Source organism: Saimiri boliviensis, chromosome 4 (assembly GCF_048565385.1).
Source record: "Saimiri boliviensis isolate mSaiBol1 chromosome 4, mSaiBol1.pri, whole genome shotgun sequence".
Classification (NCBI taxonomy): Eukaryota; Metazoa; Chordata; class Mammalia; order Primates; family Cebidae; genus Saimiri; species Saimiri boliviensis.
Genome location: NC_133452.1, coordinates 56,161,027 through 56,179,412, shown reverse-complemented (window position 1 = coordinate 56,179,412; position 18,386 = coordinate 56,161,027). Strand labels below are relative to the sequence as shown.

Sequence of the window (18,386 nt, the reverse complement as noted above, 5' to 3'; positions counted from 1 at the left end):
TACAGCATGCTACGACAATGGAACTGAATGATTGTCACAAAGACCATGTGGCCCACAACCCTAAAACATGTATTATCTGGCCCCTTACAGGATAAAATTTGCCAACTCCTGCTCTAAGATTTTGCTGTCAAAAGTGTCTCCTGTCCTACCCAGCATCCACTGAATGAGAAACTACATATTAAATGAACTCCAGGTGACCAGTGTATGCACATTAGAATCTGGGAAGCGCTACTCCTGGTGTTGATCAATTCTAATTTATATAATCTTTATAAATTTAAACTACATGTTGTATTATTTGCATCAATCATTTTAGAATTAAAATGTGACTAAAACAGGCTGATACTGGATGAGTTCAATGGAAATAATGGGATGTTGCTATTTGGTACTCTTCTTTAAATGCCATATTCAAAGCACTTTTCGATGGCCCTAAAAATCCACTGGTGAAACAGAATTGTACAGTCATTTCAGTCACAAGGAGAGTTAGTACTGCAAAAATTGGAGTAGTCTTCTCAGCACCTATATCTTAGTTTTTGATAACATTCTTCAGTAAATGGAAATAGAACTTTTTGGAGAAATGGCTACTTTTAGGACTGGAGCAGGCAATAAACAAAATGAAATCAGAACAAAAACAAACAACGGGGATATGGATATGCCAAAGGGACATGGTTGGGGGGCAACTGAAAGAGCTCTGGATGCTCAAAGCTGGAACAATTTAAGCAACAAAATAAATAATGTAGGACTCAATTTCAACCCAAAGTATAAAATAAATAATCAGGAATTCACACCAAAACAAATAAATGACTAAACAAATAAATAAATGGGAGAGAAGAGACAAATCTCCTGTGCAGAAGAATTCCAAATAAAATGCAGGTGCTCCATCCTCAAGGAGGTGGAGCAGAACTCCCTATTCCTTACACGTGGACTGCGCATAGTCACCTCCTTAGAAAAGAGTACAGTGTGGAAAGGGGAATTTCTTCCAACAGTTACAGCATGGACTAACTTTACGGTAGAGAAATCTGACAAACATTGCCTGAGCCAGGTGACCAAGGGTAAAGTCAATTATTGCAAGTCATGTGTATAACACGTACCCTGGATATAATGTGGTGCAAATGGCACTTTATATCTGTAGTCTTCTTCCCCCAGACCCATGACCCCTGTCCAAGAAAAAAAAAAAAAAAGAAAGAAAGAAATCAGAAAAATCCCAACTGAGAGAGTCTACAAAACACCCAACCAATATTCAATATTCCTCAGAACTGTCACGGCCCAGAAAAGCTGTCATAGTCTAGGACAGCAGTCCCCAAACTTTTTGGCATCAGGGACTGGTTTCCCTGCTTTGTGGAAGGCAATTTTTCCACTGGTGCTGGGGGATGGTTTGGGAGTGAAACTGCTTCACCTCAGATCCTCAGGCATTAGTTAGAGTCTCTTAAAGAGCATGCAACCCAGATCCCTCACATGTGTAGTTCACCATGGAGTTTGCCCTCCTATGGCAATCTAATGCTGCTGCTGATTTGACAGGAGGCAGAGCTCAGAAGGTAATGCTTACCTGCCCAAGGCTCACCTCCTGTTCTGCACTCTGTTCCTAACAGGCCATGGATTACCACCAGTCTGCAGCCTGGGGGGTGGGAACCCCTGGTCTAGAGGAGCTAAAAGGACAAGACAACTAAATGCAACGTAGTATTCTGCATAGGATCCCGGAACAAAAAAAGAGTGTTAGATGAAAACAAGGGAATCTGAATAAAGTATAGATTTTAGTTAATAGTTTCACTAATTGTAACAAATGTACCATACTAATAGAAGATGCTAACAATAAGAGAAACTGAGTATAAGATATATGGGAACTCTCCATATTTTTTCTGTGAATCCAAATTAGTCTAAAATTTCTTTAAATTTAATAATTGGGGTCATTTTGAGATTTTCCCTTTAATTTATATACTCACTTTCATTTCCTTTAGTTTACTTAACATAATTTGTCTAAAATTCCTTTTGAATTAGGCTGAATGTGTATCATAAATTACAAATTAAATACTTAAGTCATGCCCACAGTCACATCCTGGTAAACTGTTGATTTAGTTCTTCTGTTCACAAATACTTTTGATTGAATGACTGAAGATTTAGTATTCATTGCTTTGCCAACATGGCTGTTCTAACCAAGCAGTGCATTCTTGCTGGGTTTCTGTTTCAGAAGCAAAAATGGAGACCCACGTGGTAAGTTGAAGTCATGAAGTTATTCTGACACATGGAGATGCAGAATTTTGACCTTCCTGCTTTCTGGAAATGTGAGCGACTGCTGAGAGCTGCAGGGGAGACTCAGCAGGACTAAGGAATGTTAATGAAGCCTGCCTTTTATAGGCAGTTGTTGTTGTAGAAAGAAACCACAATTATTAAAGATGAAATATTGTAGAGAATTTTTTGTAATGTAAACAGTTCTTGCTCTTACAAATACCCCTCTTACAATTTTCGGAAACAGCCACTAGTGCTAAGGGAGGCATTTTGAGAAAACAAACAAACAAACAATATTTAAAGTACATTGTTAGAGCATCTGTGGTCTCGTGCGAAAACTATGTTGCTGAGAAATGCAGGCAGAGGAGTTGCCCTTGTGGCACATTCTCCACCTCTCAACCTACAATGGCCTTAGTAGATGATGGCATCTCCCTGGGCAAACAGATCATAATGCATACCACCAAAATTTTTAAGTCATTCTGTCACATTCTTAAAATTCCGCCAATTTATCTCATTATGAAATGTAAATATATTCAGCATCTTTGTGAATCTCTTTCGCTACTCACATGAATTAATTTCACAGAGGATTTCTTCCTGGTTAATACCTAATTGAGGGCTGGGAGCAGTTCTTTGGCATGTGCAGAAAACATCAGGAAAACCACATAGCAAAACTATTAACAATGCAGTTCCAAACAAATCTATTAATCAGTTTGTCAATTTCTTTTTTAAAAAAAGGTCTGCTGGAGTTTTGATTGCAATTGTATTAATTCTATAGATGAGTTTAGGGAAAATTAACATCTTAATAGTGAGTCCTAAACTTATGAACATGTTATATCTTTTTATTTATTTAGGTTTTCATTAATTTCTCTCAGTAATGTTTTGTAGTTTTCAGCGTACAGGTGTATCACTCAATTTATTAAACTTACCACTAAATATCTGGTGTTTTTGATGCCATTATTAAGGAAATATTTTAAAATTTATTTTTCAATGGTTCAATGCTAATATTTATAAGTTCAATTTATTTTTATGTTTGATTTATTGACCTTGTATTCTAAGACTTTGCTAAATTCCCCTACTAATTCCAGCAGGGTATTGGTTTTGTTTTGTTTTGTTTTTTATAGGTTTCTTAGAATTTTCTTTATAAGTGACCATGTTGCCTGTCAACAGAGAAAATGTTACTCTTTTCTTTCCAGTCTGTATCTTTTATTTTACTTATCTTGTTGTTCTGGCCAGGAATGCAAGCAACATGTTATATGGAAGTGGTAAGGCCCAACATCCTTTTACTTGGTCCCAGTTTATAGGGAGAAAGCAGTCATGCTTTAATAGTTATGTATGCTAGCTGAGATTTTTTAAGCACCCTTTATCAGAGTAAGAAAATTACCTTTTTTTTGAGACGGAATCTTGCTCTGTCACCCAGGCTGGAGTGCAATGGTGTGATCATGGCTCATTAAAACGTCCGCCTCCTGGGTTCAAACAATTCTCCTGCCTCAGCCTCATAAGTAGTTGGGATTACAGAAACCCACCACCATACCCGGCTCATTTTTGTATTTTTAGTAGACACAAGGTTTCATCTTGTTGGCCAGGCTGGTCTTGAACTTCTGACCTCATGAAACACCTGCCTTGGCCTCCCAAAGTACTGGGATTACAGGTATGAGCCACCATGTCTGGGTAAAAATTACATTTTATTCCTAACTTGTTCATAATTTTTTTTATGAATGCATATTTAATGTTGTCAGATGTTATTTTCTGTATCTATAATCATGATTCTCCCCTTTACTTTGTTAATAATTACTGAGTGATTTTGAAATGTTAAATCAACCAAATAATCTAGGGATTAACCAGTCTTTGTCATAATTTATTATTTTTAAATGTTGCTGGATTTAATTTCTTACCATCAAAGACTTTTCCTCTGTATTTCTGAGGAATATTAATTTGTTGCTTACTTTCTTATAATGTGCAGGTCTGATCTTGGTATAAGAGAAATGCTAGTCTCAGACAAAGAGTTAGGAAGTATTATCCTTCTATTAAAAAAATATAGAATTTCAGTTTTTTTTCTTTTATGTTAGATAAAATTAAGCAGTAAGATTATCTGTTCCTCAGATGTTCTTTGGGAAAGATTTTTTTAAAAAATGAAAATATTTAGTTGGTAAACACTATTCAGATTTTCTAATTTGTAATACCTTTTGTAATTCTGTGCCTTTAAAGGCATTTGTTAATTTCAGGTAGGCTGTCAAACTTATTAGCATAAAGTTATTCATAGTATTTATCATTCTTTAAATATATGCAAAATTAATATGTATGACCTGTCTTTCATATCTAATCTTAGTAATTTACATATCCCGTCTCCAGCTCTCTGAGCTGAGCTAGATATTTATCAACATTACTGATCTTTCAGACATTTATATGGCCAAAAAACATGAAAAAAGCTCAACATCACTGATCGTTAGAGATATGCAAAATCAAAATCAAAATATCATCTCATGCCAGTCTGAATGGTGATTACTAAAAGATCAAGAAACAATAGATGCTGGCGAGGCTATGGAGAAATAGGAACACTTTTACACTGTTGGTGGGAATGTAAATTAGTTCAGTCATTGTGGAAGTAGCGATTCCTCAATGATCTAGAACCAGAAATACTATTTAACCCAGCAATCCCATTACTGGTTATATAACCAAAGGAACATAAATCATTCTGCTATAAAGACACATGCGCACATATGTTTAGTGCAGCACTATTTACAATAGCAAAGTCATAGAACCAACCCAAATGCCCATCAATGATAGAGTGCATAAAGAAAATGTGGTACACATACACCATGGGATACTACACAGCCGTAAAAAGGAACAAGACCATGTCCTTTGCAGAAACGTGGATGAAGTTGGAAGCCATCATTCTCAGCAAACTAACACAGGAACAGAAAACCTAACACTGCATGTTTTCACTCATAATTGGGAGCTGAACAATGAGAACACATGGACACAGGGAGGAGAACAACACATCAGGGCTTGTTGGGGGGTGGTAGGTGAGGGGAGGGAACTTAGAGGATGTGTCAATAGGTGCAGCAAACCACCGTGGCACATATATACCTATGTAACAAGCCTGCATGTTCTGCACATGTATCACAGAACTTAAAGTAAAAACAACAACAACAACAAATATCATTGATCTTTCAAAGTAAATAGATGTTGGTTGTATTTATATTGTTCATTTTTTTACTTTCTATTTTACTAACTTCTGCTCTTATCTTTTTATTTATTTATTTTTTTAAATTTAATTTGATTTAATTTGTTCTTCTAGTTTCTTGAATTAGAAACGTAGGTCACTGTTTTTTGGATCCATCTTCTTTTCCAACATGAGCATGACAAGTATCTAAATCTATAAACCTCAAGGATTGCTTTAGCATTCCCCCACAAATGTTGATGTCTTATGTTTTCACTCTTACTACTCTTAAAATCTTTTAAATTTTCCATGTTATTTTCTTTTTCACCTCTGGGTTATTTAGAAGAGGGTTTCTTAACGTCTGTTGATTTATAAAGATGGCATAACTTTTATCTTTTCAATCTGTTTGCCTGTTAGATATTTCCAGTTTAATTTCACTATGATTAGAGAACATGCTCTCTGTTTTTAGACAGTTTGACTTTGTTAAGACTTGTTTTATGTTTCGAGACATCAGCTACTTTGGTAAATTTTCCCTGAGCACTAGAAAGGAATGTGTACTTTACTGTTTGGCATTTTAGGAAGGTCAATTAGGTCAAGTTGGTTGATAGTATTTGTCCAAATACTCTTATTGATTTCAGTGTTGTAGTTTATCAATGTTTGAGAGAAAAATGTGAAAATTTTTAGTTTATTTTTAAATAATAAAATAATTAAATTTATTATTAAATAATAGTAAATGTATTCATCCTTTTAATTTTGTCAGTTTTGCCACATGCATTTTGATGATCTGTAATTAGGTGAATACATACTTAGCGTGGCTATGTTTTTTGGCAGATTAACTTTTATCACTAAGGATTTTTCTCATTGTTGGACATATTCTTTGTTTTGAAGTCTCCTTTGTCTGATATTAATATCATCATTCCTCATCTTTCTTTTAATCAGTGTTTGCATTGTGTACCTTTTCCCATTCTTTTATTTTTAATTTATCTATGGCTTCATATTTAAAGCAGATTTCTTATAGACTGCATATGAGTGGATTGTATTTTATATTCAGTTTGATAAATGATGCCTTTTAATTTGAGTAATTAAATCATTTACATTTGATATAATAATTAATATGTTTGGGTAACTCCACCATCTTGCCAGATGTTTGCTATTTGCTTTACCTCTTGCTCTTCTTTTCTCTTTCCTAACTTCTTTTGATTGAGCATTTTTTTTTTGTTTTATTTTATCTCCAGTAATGGCTTATTAGAATACTTTTTAAATTTGTTGGTTGATTTGTAATTGGTGTAGAGTTTATAACATGCATCTTCAACTTTCACAGCCTGCCTTTGTATTATATTTTGGTACTGCACATATAAGAATCCTACATGCTTTACTATTTCTTGCTAGTGTTGTCATGTTATTCTTCTAACTATACTTTAAAACTTCAAGCCCCTTGTTACTATTTGCTTTAAACACTCAATTATCTCTTAAAATATTTTTCAAAGAAGAAAATATTCTATAATATTTTGTATGTTAACCATTTTTAGCAACTCTTCACTCTTCGTTCTTCTATGTAAATTCAAGTTTTCATTTGATCTCATTTCTTCCATCTGAATAATTTATTTTCTTGTAGTACAGGTCTCCTAGTGACAAATTGTCATAATTTTTTTGCTCAAATATGTCTTTTCATCACTTTGAAAGATAGTTTGGCTGGCTATAGATTTCTAGGCTATTTTTTTTTCCCTACAACTTTGAAGATTGTTCCACTGTCTTCTAGCTCACGGTGCTTCTTCTCAGATGTCACACTATTTTATTCAAGGTTTCTTACGAAGTCATTATCTTTCACCCCTGTCCTATGCCTTTTGTCTCTGGCTGCTTTTGAAGAGTTCTCTTTATTGCTGGGTTTCAGAAATTTGATTATTATATACTTTGATCTGTTTTCTTTGTGTTTATCCTGCTTGGGCTTCATTAAGCTGCTTTGATCTGTGGTTTATAATTTTCATTGAATTTGAAATTTTTTGGTATTTCTTCAAATATATTTTTGCTCTCTCCTTCTGGAAAGAGTGTAACAATACAGCTTTTAAACAGTTTAATGTCTCATTGATCACTGAAGCTATTTTATTAAATTTTTAAAAATCTCTATGCTTTAATTGAATATTTTTATTTTTATAACTTAAATTCACCAATAATATTTTTTCTGTGGTATCTAATGTGCAATGTAGTTCTTGCATTAATTTTTATTTTCTGATGTTCTATTTTCAGCTTTACAGGAACCATTTATTTCTACTTTTCATTTCCTATTTTTCCTCACTATTTTGAGTTTTCCCTGAATCATTGAGCTTTTTCCAATAATCATTTTAAAGTTCTTATTTAGTAACTTTATAATACCTAATGTTGTAGTTTCTGTTTCTATTGACTAAGTTTTCTTTATGGTTATGAGTTATCATTTTGTTTCTTTTATATGTCTAGTAATTATTTGAATGAACTATAATTCTTAATTGAATGTTTATCTTTGTGAATTACACTGCTGAGTATTTAGATTCATTTATATTCCCTTAAAGAATGTTGAATTTGGTTTGGGCTGGTGTTAATACACTTTAACATCAAAATGATCCTTTTGAGGTTTGTTTCAAAGCATTGTTAGGGAGTGTCCAGAATAGTCTTTACATGAGGGCTAGTTTAGCACTATTCCTAAGACTAGACTTTTTGGGTCTTCACTTAGTATATGCTGTTGGTGAGTTTACTTAACTCTGGCTGGTAAGAATTTAAACATATTCTAGCTCTATAAGAACTCTGAGAAATGTTCCATTTACAGCTCCCAGGTACTTTTTTGCTTTACTTCATAGAGCTCTAATGTTTACCCTTTAGCAAAATATTCAAAGGAGTCTTTAGAAAGATAACTGTATTAGTCCATTCTCACACTGCTATAAAAAACTACTTGAGACTGAGTAATTTATAAAGAAAAGAGGTTTAATTGACTCAATTCTTCAGGCTGTATAGGAAGCATGACTGAAGAGGCCTCAGGAAACTTATAATCATCACAAAAGGCTGAATGGGAAGCAAGCATGAATTCACATGGTAACAGGAGAGAAAGAGAGAGAGCAAAGGGGCAAGTGCTACACACATTTAAACAACTAGAACTTGTGAGAACTCACTCTCATGAGAACAGCAAGGGGGAAATCTGCCCCCATGATCCAATCACCTCCCACAAGATCCTCACCAATTCCCAACTGTAATTGGGAATTACAGTTCCACATGAGATTTAGGTGGGAACACAGAATCAAACCATATCTGTTACTGTAGCTTTTTTTCTGTGTAGTCTTTTTCATTCCAGTACTCTTTCTTTTAAATACCAGCTGCATCAGCCTCCCTTTCCTATGATCTCTATCTCTTCAGCTCAGAGACTACTGTGTTAAATTTGAGTTCCCCCAACTTAATCACAATATGTACAACACGAACCACAATATGCACAACGTGAAAAGTGCCTCCACATAGAAAGCCAACACCATCACAGAGCTGACTTCATTACTTTTTCTTCTCTCTTGACTATGATAGTCCTGGAGCCTGTTCTCTGAAAACAGTAGTTTCAGTTTTGCCCTGTTTTCCAATTGCTTGTAGTGGAGAGGCAACTTTATCCTAGCATGCCACAAGTAGAATTCCCCATTCATTGAAGTTTTTAAAATGTTGAATCCTGTTAATTGATAAATAAAATAGAGTACATTAATATAATAAAATGCTATTCAGCAATGTAAAGAACAAAGTACTGACACTTGTTACAATATAGATGAACCTTAAAAACATTAAGCTAAGTATAAGAAACCAAAAATATACAAACATAAATTGTATGACACCATTTATATAAAATGTCCAGAAAAGAAAAATAGAGAGACACAAAAAGTAGATTAGTATTTGCTTAGGCCTAGGGGTGTGAATGAAAGATATCTATAAATATGCAGGAGGTGTTTTCTTTAGGATGATGAAAATGTTCTAAAATTGTGATGATGATTGTACAACTCTGTAAATGTCCTAAAATTCATTGAATTGCATACTTGAGATGGATGAATTTTACGGAATATAAATTATGTCTCAATTAGTTTTTTTTTTTAAGCTACATCCTATAGTTAATCATGCTTTGGAAATTAAGGAAAAACTTGTGCCTACATTTGGGGTAAAGTATTATGGGATGGACAGTAACTACCTGAAAAAGCCTCTTGGAAGACAATAAAATATGACTTCAAAACTTTGCAATAGAAGCAGTATGGACATTTCAGCTGGTGGGATGAGAATAGCACCAGTATTGATTTGTAGAACATGTTGACATTGTTGGGGATTTTTGAACGTGAAGAACATGGTTTGGTGGTGTTGGTGCATAAAATTAAATTCTTACTGGTGATGACTGGAGTAGGCAGGGATTGGACTTTATGAAGTTATAAAATTGTTTTAAATATGACAAAGAAGCAAGAGCTAGCTATAGCAAAAGCTATAGCTCTTAGCTGTAAGATACAGTTGCTCTGTTTAAGAAAAGACACTTAGAAACCACAATTTAGCTAATTTTAGAGACCTTCTGAAGAATCTGATTTTATTATGTGAATACCAAAGCACTACTGAAATAAATCTTTTCTTTACATACATTTCTGTTATTGCTTCTAACTGTTGTTTTATATGACATGAAGAAATTACTAAACTACTCTGCATTCACAGTCATCTTGTGTTTTTTTAAAAAGGAAATTGAATAATTCTATTTTTCACCACTCCAAAACTGCACTATTGGTGATACTACAGTGTATCAGGAAACTCCTTACCATCAAAACTCACACCCACATCTTGCAATGGTACTTAAAAATTGCATACATTTTACTTAAAGGGAGTATTATCTTGAACAGTTCTTTGGATAAGAGGAATAAATGTGCTTTTTAAAAAAATACAAACTGAGTCTATATGGACAAAAGAGTTAAACAGTTGGAATGGGTTTTATATATTCAACCATATTAACATTTTAGAATTCAATTAAAACTGAGCTTGAATAAGGATAATTTTTTTCGTGGTTTATAACCAAAATACACAGGAATTGAAAACAACTCATTCTGTGAATAGACTAATGATGTTAGATCATCTTTTAAGGAAAAAAAAATGTGGCTTAATAAGTCAAGAATGTGTTTTGTTCTCTATTTCAGTTTTTCACCCAGTGTAACATATTGCCTCGCCTGCTGTTGTTTGCAACCTTTTTACAGTTGGTGTAAGAACGTAACATTAAATGTATTCTGATTATTATGGACACCCCACTGTGCAGCTCCCATTACAATGGTGTCCGTTAAGCAGTGTTTTCATTTCCTAAGTTACCATGCTTTTGTAATGTGTGTTATTAAGTGCTACCTCTTTCCAATACTTTGAGGCTCTATAATTACCCAAGAAGGCAACTATATGGTGTTTGTAAATTTGCACAGAAGCATGAACAGGAACACAGGCTGCTAGATGGCAATAACAGAATTTGTGCTTGGGGATTCTGCTGAAAATGGTAATTTCAGTTCAACATTTTTTATTTCCAGGGAACCATTTGAATATAGACCTCTGGGTAACCGCAGCCACATTCATCAGAAATAGGATTGCAACACTGAAAAATGCAACACTGAGAAATACAACAAAATATTCTCAGAGCATTCTTTCCTAGAATGTTGCTCTTCATGGAGCATTTTGCTGCTTAATTAACTCAGGGAACATTTATTTTTTGTTTTGATTTTTTGATTTAGTAACTTATTTTTATGACTAAAGGCAATTTTCCCTCCCCACCTCCCACCCAGTTAAGTGTGAATAAAAAGTAAACGGAGCAGGTATTCTTGTTCTTCTTTGTTTATAAGCTACTTCCCACTTGATATGGTTTGGTTCTCTGTCCCCACCCAAATCTTATCTTGAATTGTAATAATCCCCACATGTCTAGGGTAGGAACAGGTGGAGATAATTGGATCATGGGAGAAGTTTGTTCTCATGACAGTGAGTGAGTTCTCATGATATCTGATGGTTTTATGAGAGATTTCTTCTTCACTTGGCTCTCTCATTCTCTCTCCTGCCACCCTGTGCAGAGGTGCCTTCTGCCATGATTGTAAGTTTCCTGAGGCCTCCCCAGCCACGTAGAACTGAGTCAATTAAACTTCTTCGCTTTATAAATTAGCCAGTCTCATATATATCTTTCTTAGGAGTCTGAGAACAGACTAATACACCAGTCAAGTATATCTTTCTTGATATTCCAGCTTGTTTTGCTTATACACCATAAAACAGTTGTTCTTACTCAAATTCATTTTTGTTGAATGAAGTAAAAAATTCAAAGTTCTAGAGGCAGAAACAAGATATCTAAGGATACAGCTAGCCAAGGAGGAAAGATATTTGAGTCATCGTGAACCAAAAATGGCATACGGAGCATAGTACATGAAGGTCAGCACACAGGGTTCCGGATCACAGTAGCCAATCTCAGCTTCTGCAAAACTTCCTGCCAGACAAGCCAAATTTGCCCAGTGCTCTTTTGAGTACACATGCATATCATCATCATAGAAATGAAGTAGCTGAAAGTTTACAAAATTACTTGAGAAACTACAGTTAAGATCAAGAAATCTTTTGAGTACTGCAAGGCCTCATTTAGTTGAGTGCTATATCATGAAACACAGAAAGGGTAAGAGTGATCAGTATGAAATGAAATGATTTTTTAAAAGTTAGATGACACATAAACAAATTGAAAAAAAAAATCAGGAACTGGAGAAAGGTAGAATTTGCAAGGCTATTCCAGGAAGAAGAAAATAAAAGCACAAAAGAATAATATTGTTGAATCATATGATACATGTTTGCTGGTCTATTGGTTAGATGTAAACAACAATAAAAATGCATTTTATATAGCACCTTATGATTCACAAGATACTTATCTCATATTGAGTCATCTAACAACTTTGTGACATGAGGCCAGGAAGTGTCTTTAATTTTCAGAAAAAAAAATAAAGCTCATGCTAATTAAAAAGCTTAGTGGCAAGTACACAGCAAAGAAAAATGGGAACTTCAGCTTTCTAAATCCTAATCAAATGCCTTTTACTATTCAATACATTAATATAATTTTTTTCAAAAGATGGGAGTATCTGAAATGACATTTTAGATGCCTTTTAGAAGAGAAGTATCTCAGTAGTGGTTGCAGACCTTGCAAGTATTTCCAGCATCCTCCACTTCCATGCTGAAACTTTACAGCTAAGGGGGGACTAGAGAGGTCAGGAGGAGTGTCCAAGAGTGGGGGATGCTCAAGAAGGACCAGTGGTATTCCTTGTCTTTGGAGCTTCAGGCTAAAATCTGGCCAGTTTACCTTGAATTTTCTAACTCTCACATGTAAAGAATAATGACCTTTTCATCTAACAAAGAAATGCCTCCTTAAAGGGATCTTCATTCCAGTTGTATATCTTCTATTGATACCTTTACTAAAGAATACAGTTTTTAAATATATATATATATATGCACACACATATATATATATATATTTAATGTTTCTTATATCAAACCCAAGCAATTAAGAGTAGAATGCATCTTTTGTTTTCACTCTTTGCCCAGACATCAAGTTGATAATCATATGGTTATCAGTGATATGCATCAGCTCATACGTAACCCTTCAGTATGTGAACATGGGGAATTTTTAAATACTGGGCTCTTCAATGTGAATTTGTGTTACAGTCATGTTATCATCTCATGCCTTCCAAGATTTCAACCAATCTGATGGCTGTAATTGCAGAGAATAAATGAGTAATCTTTAGTCTATTTTAGAAATAGAAGGCCAGATGATTCCTTTTCCATAAAGGACTAAGGTTTCATCCAATGCCAACTCTGGTAAGGCCTTAGTCATTTCTGTGGGTGAAATCTGATCTGATGCAAGCAATGTTATTTTCATTTCTGAAAATTATCTATGTCCAGTGCATCAATCACGCAGTAGGTCCACACTACAATAAAAAGATTTGAAAATGGAAGAATTGCTTCTTTCCTTCAGTTCCTCTCTTAATTTTGTATTAAAGTGCATCTTGAATCTGAATGAGCTCCAGACAAACCTTACATACAACAGACAGGAGAATTCAAACCAATGCATTTATTATGCTCAGGAATCACAGCTGACTCCCAGCGCTGCCAAATCCAGCAGGGTTTACACAAACTGCTTGTGGTTTTCATAAGCATTGAGTGCAGCCAAAATTGCTGTTTTGTGAGCTGAATTTTTATCCTATTGCCAAGTGACCAATAACTTTGCATCAATATAAGGGTTTATTAAGCTTATTTTATGACTTTTGCTTACAATTTTATTTAGTTCTGGCGAAAAATGTAACATAAACATGAAAATTTCCTTCCAAGTTACTGTCAATGAAGATAATGTTTTGTTTTGTTTCATTTTGTTTTGTTTTAATGAATCTGAGCAGTTGAACTACAATCACATACCAAAAAACAAATAATTCAAATCAATCCCCCTGGAAATTTGGGAATATGAAAAGATATCTTATACATAAAAGAGAATTGTGTTCCTGAATCTTTATCTGTAAAGCCACTAAAACAATTACTAACAGCAGGAGCCTGTGAAAAAATAAAATAATGAGTTTTCCACATACTATATTGTGGAATAGATAAAAATAGAGTCCGAGGCCCAGTGGAATTTAGGATCACAAAGTTCTGCATGTAAATGGGTGGAAACAATGCAGAACTTAAGCAAAAGAATGGAATTTAACTCTAATTGAGGATGTTCCCTAAGGAGCTTGTTACTCCAAAATCTATCTAAAGGGTTTCTAAAAACCGTTTGATTGTCAGTCATCTGGCTGGGATTCTACAGCAACAACTTTTCCCTGAAATTATCTCTGATTGATATCTATTCATTTTTTTAATTGGAAAGGGAAGATTAGAGAAAAAATAGAATTAGTGGTTTGAATGAGACTCTCTCCTTTGAGATTTGAATCTGTTTAGAGTAGAAATTGTGTCTCTATGATTGGCTTCCTTCTTATTGTAGATCTCTGCTAAAAGAGTGAGAAGAGATAAGGAAGAGAATGGGAAGCAGAATCTCCTTTTTTGGGTTCTGGTCCTAGAAGAAAGAGCTTCACATGGGAAGGATGGTTGTAGACATTCATGCTGTCAGGCGTTGTGAAATATTGGAGGCCCATAAAGCAAAGATTTCAGTTTGCAATTACCAAAGACTGACTCAGAAATCAGAAGAAAAATCATTATGCTGACTAAAAACTGAAACCACAGACTTGTACAAATTGCTGAGTACTTGACAAGGCAGCCACTATGTAGTATCACAAAGGCAAAGGCAAAATAAATAAGCATTTCTATGAGTCATCAATCAATAATTTTGTACCTCATGGAGATCTGCTCAATACTGATGGAATTTTTATTTTTTTTTACTAATATAATACCAATGTTGTTGCTCTGGAATTCTTAGAATTTTTGTTCCCATGTGGAAACTATCAGCACACAAGGCTATTGTGCCAGACCCAACCGCTTTTAAGATCCCATATAGTACACTGTAAAACACTGTAAGTTTTCATATCTTCCAAATGTATTAATCATTATTCTGGAGTGTACTGGTATTCTATAATACACTATTTAATCAGATATAAAGATTCTTTTTTATAGGGTCATTTTATTAAAACTAATCATAGAATCTAAGCTCCAGAAAATTTTATTAGTAAACCTAAATTATGTTAATATGGTATGTTAATATGGTATTTAGTAATACTTCTTAATAAAGTAGATTTAACACCTTAGGCTTATCTAATGAATGAAAATATGTAACAAAATTATTGTCATAATTTTGTCTCAATAAACACAGATGCATTTATAACTTTAAAATGTTGAACAAAGAAGAACAAAAAATGTTGAAATTTTAATGTATCTTAACAAACACTGAGTTCTGGATAAGGTGATTACTTACTTGATCATGACTACAGCTTATAGAAAAATAATTCTAATTCAATTATTCATTTGTTAAATATATGTTGCATACCAAGGTAGCCCAAATGCTGTGCCAGCACCTAAAAATAAAAGATGAACTAAAATTACATCATAACATTCTGCTTCTGAAGACAGCCATGTAAGCAAAGAATCATGATAAGACTGAACTAGGAAGAAATTGAATCCCTGAATAGACCAAGAGCAAGCCCTGAAACTGAGGCAGTGATAAATAACCTATCAACCAAAAAAAGCCCAAGACTAGACAGATTCACAGCTGAATTCCACCAGATGTACAAAGAAGAACTGGTACCATTTCTACTGCAACTGTTCCAAAAAAATCAGGAAGAGGGACTCCTCTCTAATTCATTGTATGAAGCTGACATAATCCTGATACTGAAATCTAACAGACATAAGAAAGAAAAAGAAAACTTTAGGCCAATATCCTTGATGAACATTGATACAAAAATCTTCAACAGAATACTGGCAAACCAACTCCAGCAGCACATCAAAAATTTACCCACCATAATCAAGTAGTTGTTATCCCTGAGATGCAAGGTTGGTTCAACATACACAAAGCAATAAATGTGATTCATCACATAAACAGAACTGAAGACAAAACACATGATTATTTCAATAGAAGTAGAAAAGGCTTTAGATAAAATTCAACATCTATTCATGTTAAAAAGTCTCGGTAAGGAATTGAGGCACTGAAGGGATAGACCTCAAAATAATAAGAGCCATCTGTGCAAACCCACAACCAACATCATACTATACGGGCAAAAGTTGGAAGCATTCCTCCTTGAAAACCAGCAAAAGAAAAGCATACCCTCTCTCACCATTCCTATTCAACATAGTATTGGAAGTCCTTGTCAGGGTAATCAGGCAAGAGAAAGAAATGAATGGTATTCAAATCGGAAGAGAGAAAGTCAAATGATAGGACCTTATCTTATATCTAGAAAACTCCCATAGTCTCAGCTCAAAAGCTTCTTGAGCTAATAAACAACTTCAGTGAAGTCTCAGAATACAAAAATCAAGGTGTAAAAATCACTGGCATTCCTATACACTAACAACATTCAAGCTGAGAGGCAAATCAATAACAAACTCCCTTTCACAATAGCCTCTTAAAGAATAAAATGCCTTGGAATACAGCTAACCAGGGAGGTAAAAGAACTCAACAAGGTGACCTACAAACGACTGTTCAAAGAAATCAGAGATGACACAAACAAATGAAAAAACATTCCATGCTCATGGTTAGGAAGAACCAATATCATTAAAATGTTCATACTGCCCAAAGTTATTTCTATCAAACTATCAGTGGTACTCTTCACAAAACTCGCAAAAAAAAAAAAAAAAAAAAAAAACCTATTCTAAAATTCATATGAAACCCAACAAGAATCCAAATAGCCAAGGCAAACCTAAGCAAAAAGAACTAAGCTGGAGGCATCATACTACCCAATTTCAAACTATACTACAGGAATACAGTAACCAAAACAGCATGGTACTGGTACAAAAACAGACACATAGATCAATGGAACAGAATAGAGAACCCAGAAATGAGACCAGATACCCACAGCTATCTGATCTACAACAAAGCTGACAAAAAACAAGCAATGGGGAAAGGACATCTTATTCAATAAATGGTGCTGGCATAACTGGCTAGCCATACACAGAAGATTGAAACTGGACATTTCCTTATACCATATACAAAAACTAACTCAAGATAGATTAAAGACTTAAATGTAAAACCCAAAACTACAAAAACCCTGGAAGACAACCTAGGAAATACCATTCAGGACATAGGCACAAGCAAAGATTTCATGACAAAGATGCCAAAAGCAATTGCAACAAAATCAAAAATGGACAAATGGGATCTAAACTAAAGAGCCTCTGCACAGCAAAAGAAACTATCAATAGAGTAAACAGACAATCTACAGAGTAGTAGAAATTTTTCACAAACTGTGCATCTAACAAAGGTCTAATGTCCAGCATCTATAAGGAGTCAAAAAAAGGTCAAAAAAATAGAAGATGCTAGCGAGACTGTGAGAAAAAGAAATGCTTATACGCTATCGGTGGAAGTCTAAATTAGTTTAACCATTGAGGAAGACAGTGTGGCAATTACTCAAAGACCTGAAGACAGAAATACTATTCGACCCAGCAATTCCATTACTAAGTATATACCCAAAGGAAGAGAAATCGTTCTATTATAATAACACATGCATGCAGTACTATTCACAATAGCAAAGACATAAAATCAACATAAATGCCCATCAACAATAGACTGGATAAAGAAAATGTGGTACATATACACCGTGGACTACTACATGACTATAAAAAGAATATCATAACCTTTGTAGGGTCATGGAGCTGGAGGCTATCATCCTTAGCAAATGAATGCAGGAACAGAAAGCCAAATACCACATATTCTCACATTTAAGCCAGAGCTAACTGATGAGAACACATAGACACATAGAGAAAAACAACACACTAGGGCCTATCAGATGGTGGAGGGTGGGAGGAGAAGAAACAGGAAAAATAACTATTGAGTACTAGGTTTAATTCCTGGGTGATGAAATATTCTGTACAACATACCCCCATTATACAAAGTTGACTAACAAGAGCTAATGTTACATATTGTGATTAAGAACTGCCTGAGATTTAGAATCAGGCAAACATCAATGCAAAGCTCCATGACCTGTATAACTTTGGTCATCTTATTCAACTTCTCTGTGTTCACTCATCTGTAAAACTGAGTTAACAATAGCAACTACCTCATAAAGCTACTGTGAGCAGCAAATTACAAAACACATGTAAAGTGGTTAACAAGGTGCCTGGCACATGGTCAGTATCCAATATGTCTTGTTTAGTATCATTGTTATTATCAGGTAGCATTCTATATTCTCCCCAGTTGTAATGCGACAAAACCTGGACTTAGAAAATTTAACTAGCCTTTTCCTGGTACCACATAATCAATCATAACCTTAGTCATAGAAAAGTTTAAATTGAGTTCATGTGCACACACATACACACACACTCACACAATTACAGCTTAAGAAATGGAATTTAGATATTCTAGGTGCTA

At 34.4% G+C, this 18,386-nt stretch overlaps 1 long non-coding RNA gene across 4 annotated transcripts in view; it reads right to left on the bottom strand.

Moving 5' to 3' along the window:
• The window catches only part of LOC141584276 (uncharacterized), a 207,790-nt gene that overhangs the window by 46,984 nt on the left and 142,420 nt on the right, over positions 1-18,386 (bottom strand). Inside the window, exon 5 of one of the 4 annotated variants that reach the window (XR_012517219.1) lies at positions 1,132-9,053. The exons of the other annotated variants lie outside the window; for them this stretch is intronic. This is a non-coding gene — a long non-coding RNA (uncharacterized LOC141584276). Of the gene's footprint in view, positions 1-1,131; positions 9,054-18,386 lie in introns of those variants that run through there. 4 annotated transcript variants of the gene reach the window in all.